Source organism: Rhagoletis zephyria, unplaced genomic scaffold (genome assembly GCF_001687245.7).
Source record: "Rhagoletis zephyria isolate East Lansing unplaced genomic scaffold, Rhagoletis_zephyria_1.1 Rzeph_scaffold_00523, whole genome shotgun sequence".
NCBI classification, from domain to species: Eukaryota; Metazoa; Arthropoda; class Insecta; order Diptera; family Tephritidae; genus Rhagoletis; species Rhagoletis zephyria.
This window is the reverse complement of record NW_016157607.1, coordinates 140,397-147,988: the sequence shown is the minus strand read 5'-3', so window position 1 is coordinate 147,988 and position 7,592 is coordinate 140,397.

Sequence of the window (7,592 nt, the reverse complement as noted above, 5' to 3'; positions counted from 1 at the left end):
TTTTCGCTTTATTTATAAAACATTTTGATGATTTTAAACACACTAAATTTTTCTTTTTACTTATAAATCAATGAAACGAAGAATTTTAAAATTTTTCGTGGTTTTTTGAAAAATTCTTCTAGAACTTCGTCATGAATATTCATAGATGCTAGACCGTTGAGCCTTTCTTGAAATGTTGTATTTCTCAAGTAGGTTTTAATTATTTTCAGGCATGAAAAGCTTCGTTCAGGTGTGGCTATTGAAANCGGCGTCTCCAGTTTTCACATTAAAGCGATTCTTTTGGCGACTGCTGTATCGCGGTACTTTGATTTCTGTACCTAGGTTCGTGCATACTTCTTCTACGTGTTCGAAAAGCAAATATAAGTTTTTTCTGCATCTTTTCGCATTTCTTCAGATTCCTTTAAAGCGTCGTCGGCTAAGCTCATTGCTTCTGCAAGATCTTCATCAGGTACTTGTAATGCCGGCTAGCAAAGCAACAACAATTTATAATAAAATTATAGTTTAAAAAACTAAAACCTCCCTATTATAATTGCCATTCGTATTGTCATCAGGTATGTAACTTGAGAATAGAAATCGGTGCTCCTTTAAGGCGCATCAATATTGCATACACTGAAAATAAAATCTGCGTAAATATAACGAAAACTTGCGTAAATCTTACGAAATTTTTCGTCATTTTGAGCTACGATTGTGCGAAACCGTTTTCGTACATACTACGAAAATATGAGGCATCCGATTTTTAGTACATTTTACGAATGTATTCGTACTATTTACTAAAGAATTTAGTACTATTTACTAAAGAATTTCGTACTATTTACTAACGAATTTCGTACTATTTACTAAAAAAATTCGTACTATTTCTTAATTTTTTTACGAAATTTTTGTAAAATGCACAGAAATAATTCGTATATTTAACGAAATTACTTACATATTACGAATTATAACGCAACACTTTTATTTTGTTTTTATCGTTAATTTTAGGCGTTTTTGTTTAACAAAACGTTTTGCAAAAACGCTTAACATTATTGATTAAAATATAATGAAGGTGTTGTGCGATAGAATTAGTCATGTTTTTTATAGTGTTAATAATAAAAGCAATCATACGTTCTACGAAAGAAGAAGAAGAATTTTCTGACTACACTGTAGTTTAGAATTAATTAAAAAGGTTATAAAACTTAAGTCTTCTATTTATATGCATACGAATAGGTTAAACTAAATTAAATTTAATAGTTTAATTCGACTCAACAAAACTAAATATAATAAGATATAAAATATGAAAGAATATAAAAAGTACTGGTTTGACGACTATAAATTAAAGGAAAATCATACATGTACTTACTTGACCCTTATATCACTAAAACCCTGTTTACAACATTAGTTAGGCCAATTCTGGAATACGTTTCGGTGGTTTGGAATCCAAGGTTTAAATTTACAAAATTGAAAATACTGGTTCCGTACGTCATGCGGACTGCGCTCCTCGTGGGATGGGCGGGAATGGAGGGTAAAAATCGTTGGGATATTATTATTATTATTATTAATTACATTAAGTAGTGCTCCTGGCTTAGGCTTGCCGCTGATAGGTAATTGATGAAATTGCCTATTTATCAAGTCCCACATAGCAGCGTAGGCGATCTTAAAAACATTGTATGCTTAAAAGCATAGTAACGGGTGATTTTTTTGAGGTTAGGATTTTCATGCATTAGTATTTGACAGATCACGTGGGATTTCAGACATGGTGTCAAAGAGAAAGATGCTCAGTATGCTTTGACATTTCATCATGAATAGACTTACTAACGAGCAACGCTTGCAAATCATTGAATTTTATTACCAAAATCAGTGTTCGGTTCGAAATGTGTTTCGCAAACCCAATTGCTGCGAACGGCGACGAATCGACATTTCACGGTCTTCAGCAACACTCTCAGAAACAGACGCAATATTCTCTTCTGTACGCACTGTACGCATTCGTGTGGTTGGTTTAATGTCCAATAAAGTAAACTGAGTGCGAAACTTGGTCACAATCGCATTAATTGTTTGCTCACTTGGTCGATTATGTAGACCATAAATCGGACGTAAAGCGAACCGAACACTGATTTTGGTAATAAAATTCAATGATTTGCAAGCGTTGCTCGTTAGTAAGTCTATTCATGATGAAATGTCAAAGCATACTGAGCATCTTTCTCTTTGACACCATGTCTGAAATCCCACGTGATCTGTCAAATACTAATGCATGAAAATCCTAACCTCAAAAAAATCACCCGTTATATCCACAGCTTTAATATTTGATTTTTTCTATTTTCTATTGTTTTTTTTTTATCCAGCAAATCCCTTTTTAAAACGTTTAAAATTATGTTATATGTCTGACAGCAGCCAACAAGTAATTCAGCAATGACACGCGATGCATAAAAATATGATGAAATATTTAACTGCCGGTAATTGAGTATATTGTACGAAAATATTCGTATGTTGAACGAATTTAAAAAACATGTTTCTGCATTAGTACTTTATACGAAAGTATTAACTAAATTGTACAAATACAGAGATATAAATTTCGTAAATTTTAAAACCATACGTAAATATTACGAATGCCTTCCTACAATATACAAAATTATTTGTACAGAGATTTGTTCAGTGCTTTACGAATGTGTTTCGTAAAATAAACGTAAGATTTCGTAAATTGTACTGAAAAAATGCCTTACGAAATTCCTTTCGTTATATTTACGTATGGTTCGTAAAATCTTGTTTCGTTGTGAAAAATGTGTTCGTATTATGAACGAAAGTTTCGTACATTGTACAAAAACGAAAGATTTTCGTAGCACTTTTACGACATTTTATTTTCAGTGTAGTTACATCCCGAGCTAATAAAATGAAGGTAAAAAAGCAAATGCTTGGCTGTTGCCGCTGTGCTAACAGTTTTCCAAACCCTGATAATTTCTGTAGATATTCGCACGATACAAATAATTTTTACGGTGTTTCCCCCGGCAAATGATAAGGTAATTAGAATAAGGGGCGAATTTCCAGCAATTTCCACGCGTGTAAAGCGTGTTTAACTGCATCCGAGNCTTGGCTGTTGCCGCTGTGCTAACAGTTTTCCAAACCCTGATAATTTCTGTAGATATTCGCACGATACAAATAATTTTTACGGTGTTTCCCCCGGGACAAATAAAAAGTTTTTGACAATTGGAAGAAATACAACTTCGAAAGTCGCCCGTTTAAGGTAATTAGAATAAGGGGCGAATTTCCAGCAATTTCCACGCGTGTAAAGCGTGTTTAACTGCATCCGAACTTGGACCTTCCTGAAAGCAATCAAATACTACCAAGCATCTTTGCGCTAGCGCTGCAAAACATCGAAACTATAGATTTTTCGATGTTTTTGCCAATAACACATCAGTTGTATGGATACTATCAGTGTTGATTGGGAATTATAACTTTTTGTTTGAAGTTGAAATCCTGACCAATTATAAACAGTCACCGGCGTAGCCAGAATGAAATTTAGGGGGGCTCGAAAGTATTAAACTAGCGTTTCAGGGTACTATTTTTCATATATATATATATAGGGAAAACTTGAAATTTAGCGGGTGGGGGGTTTGCTCGGGTCCGCCCCTACATGGCTACGTCCTGTTAATTATATATGTATACATATATTATAATTTGTATCTTCCACCTTAATTTTCGAAAGAAATCCGGGCCATTTTAAATACCCTGGTTCAGGGGGAACACCTTTTAGTCCGACCTACTTACATGTATGTAATTTGTAACATGTACAAAAAAGTATAAAGATGAATCATTACAGCTATAAGGACAAGAACATCGACATGGTTGGTAAGAACAAGAATTTTTTGTAATATCAGCGAAGATCTACGAGTACAACATAACAAAATAATAACACATTGCACGCCATGACGCTCAAAAGTTCTGCCCTGCGGCAAATGATACAATAATTGCCCGTCGTCATTGCCATCATAGTTGCCATTACCATCGCCATCGCCGTCGTTATTACTAACCACATTCATATCGAGGCCGGCATAACCGCGGCACTCGACAACAACGGTAGCAAGAATGTCAAAGTATATACATATATTTGTACATACATATCGTCGTTTAAAGTACAAAACCGAGTATCGTCATTCTGCTAAACCGCGTAACTGACATTGGCTGCCAAAAATTGGATTTGCTCACATAAGCTTTTGGCTCAATCCTTATCCATTCGTCCTGAAATATACTAGCCGGAAATGCGATTGCTTTATCATTTGAAATATGAGTGTTTTTACCCCCTAGAAAATAATTTCTACAACTTCACATACGCGGTTTTGCATTTTGCTGATATGCGCTTTTGTATTTTGTTGATACGCGGTTTTGCACTTTTAACGACGATATATATGACAATGTCGTGGACGGTCCTGCAAAGGCCACTGAAAATTGTTTGTTGCATATACATATACTTATGTATGCATGCATGCAAGAATGGCTGTTGTATATATGCACACGTGTGCACTTATGAATGTGCATACATATTCTTTTTTTTGTTTTCNTTCATATCGAGGCCGGCATAACCGCGGCACTCGACAACAACGGTAGCAAGAATGTCAAAGTATATACATATATTTGTACATACATATCGTCGTTTAAAGTACAAAACCGAGTATCGTCATTCTGCTAAACCGCGTAACTGACATTGGCTGCCAAAAATTGGATTTGCTCACATAAGCTTTTGGCTCAATCCTTATCCATTCGTCCTGAAATATACTAGCCGGAAATGCGATTGCTTTATCATTTGAAATATGAGTGTTTTTACCCCCTAGAAAATAATTTCTACAACTTCACATACGCGGTTTTGCATTTTGCTGATATGCGCTTTTGTATTTTGTTGATACGCGGTTTTGCACTTTTAACGACGATATATATGACAATGTCGTGGACGGTCCTGCAAAGGCCACTGAAAATTGTTTGTTGCATATACATATACTTATGTATGCATGCATGCAAGAATGGCTGTTGTATATATGCACACGTGTGCACTTTTTCATGTGCATACATATTCTTTTTTTTGTTTTCTTTTTTGTTGTGGCCGCTCGATTGTGTGTTTTATCACGAATTTCTAAAAAGCGCTAGCTGTCATGCAAACCAAGAAAAAGTACAAGGCGAGAATACAACAACCATTGCTCGGCAGTCGAACGCACGGGGGTATTATCGCTCTTTATTAACCTGCGCAGATGTACCTATGTATGCTTGGTGTGTGTGTTGTACACTACATATGCATAAGTATTATCAACATATGTATATACATACATATTTATGTGTAGCTGACAATTCCGTCTTCTTCGAAGTCGACTTCAGCCGGCGGATGTGCTCTTTTCGATTGCCTGCCTGTCCACCACTGACGAAGAGCGACAATAACAATGACTTGACCAATACGAGCAAAAACAAACAACACACTTGTAAAAAANGTGTAGCTGACAATTCCGTCTTCTTCGAAGTCGACTTCAGCCGGCGGATGTGCTCTTTTCGATTGCCTGCCTGTCCACCACTGACGAAGAGCGACAATAACAATGACTTGACCAATACGAGCAAAAACAAACAAACAACACACTTGTAAAAATTTGTTGTTATTTGTACCTTCATCATGTAATTATTTCCTCTTAGTTCCTGAAGCACTTCGCTTTACCTCGACCGCCATTGCCACGAATGCAACCATAACCGTCAAAAGCTTCTACCAACCAGAGAACAACACAAACAATGAATGAATGTTAGTACATACATATTTATGTACATATGTAGGTACATGTATAAAAGGAGTATTCTATCGCGTTTTGGCACTATTTATTGATAGACAGGTTTTTAAGCTTTCGTATGGCTACCACTTCCATCATTGATACACGTTATGTATGTATGTAGGTATATATGTACAAATGAATGCTTATGTATGTTTACAAATAAAAAGGAACGCAACAACTTTTAATAAAAGCCGTCAGGTAGAGTCTACAAAGAGGGCAAACAAATAAATACATTCTGTTCAGACATTGATATACCTACTTATATACATACATACATATTGATCCCCGATCCAGCAGCGGCTTTTGGAAGAGAAGTCATGTGGCTTTCATCGAAATTTATGAAATAATGGTTACTTTTTATTTATTACTAGCTTATACCCGCGGGTTTCACCCCGCGCTTTTATACATATAGGAAAAATTACTTAATGATTTTAGATTTTATTTCTGTGCCCATTTCGTTATAGCTCGTTATTTTCTAAGCGAGCTAGGGTGTTTAGGCCGTTTGAAACTATGAAATTATAAAATCTCCTCTCTCCTCCCTCTAAGTTTACCTTAAAAGGTTTCCAGGTATACGACGCGTGAACGTGAAACCTTCTTGGAGGTGCCACGGCGAGTTCTAATATTTCAAACTCAAATTTAGTAACCTGGCCTTGATAAAATACCACTTCTCATTACTGTAGCAGCTGCCTCAAGAGAGCTTTAGATTATAAGGTCGAACCCGGCTCTCCCTTTTCCATTTAATGAAATTTATTCTGTCTTCCACAAACACTTCCAGGGATATGTGGCAAGAAAAAGTGCGGAAACGACTCCACGGATTTGCATGCAATTTTGTACGCAGATAGCTTATGGGCCAGATTGGTTAATAGGCTATTTTTTTAAGAGTTGCCACCTGTTAAAAAAGTTTCATTTATTTAATATGCGGGAACGACTGAATGGATTCGCATGAAAATTTGCACACAGATAGCTTATGACCCAGATTGGAAAATAGGCTACTTTTCTTAAGAGTTGCCACCTGTTAAAAAAGTTTCATTAAATTAATACGCGGAAACGACTGAATGGATTTGCATGAAATTTTGCAAGCAGATAGCTTATGACCTACAGTGGAAAATAGGCTAATTTTTTGGAGGAGTTGCCACCTGTTAAAAAAGTTTAATTTAATTAATACGCGGAAACGACTAAACGGATTTGCATGAAATTTTGCACATAGTTTGCTAATGACCTAGGTTAGAAAGTAGGCTACTTTTTTTAAGAGTTGCCACCTGTTAGAAATGTTTAATTTAATTAATACGCGGAAATGAGTGAACTGATTTGCATGGAAGTTTTCACACAGATAGCTTATGACCTACAGTGAAAAATAGGCAAATTTTTTGGAAGAGTTGCCACCTGTTAAAAAAGTTTTAATTAAATTAATACGCGGAAACGACTGAACAGATTTGCATGACATTTCGCACAGAGATAGCTTATGACCTATGTTGGAAAATAGGCTACTATTTTAAGAGCTATCACGTATTAGGAAACATTAATTAAATTAATACGTGGAAATGACTGAACTGATTTGCATGAAAGTATGCACACAGATAGCTTATGACCTTGAAAATTAAATTTTGCTTGGTTTATGACCTGGACTGAAAAATAGGCTACTTCCTTAACCGGTTTTCCGATCAGAACGAAATTTAGTACACTTACTGCGGATTTCGGAAGGATGGTCTTAGACTGAAAGTAAGTCTGATAACTCAAGGTCCCTCCCATACGAACTGGAATTTTCATATTACATACATATCTCTGGAAGTATTTGTGGGAGAGAACTGAAACTTGGTATAGTGA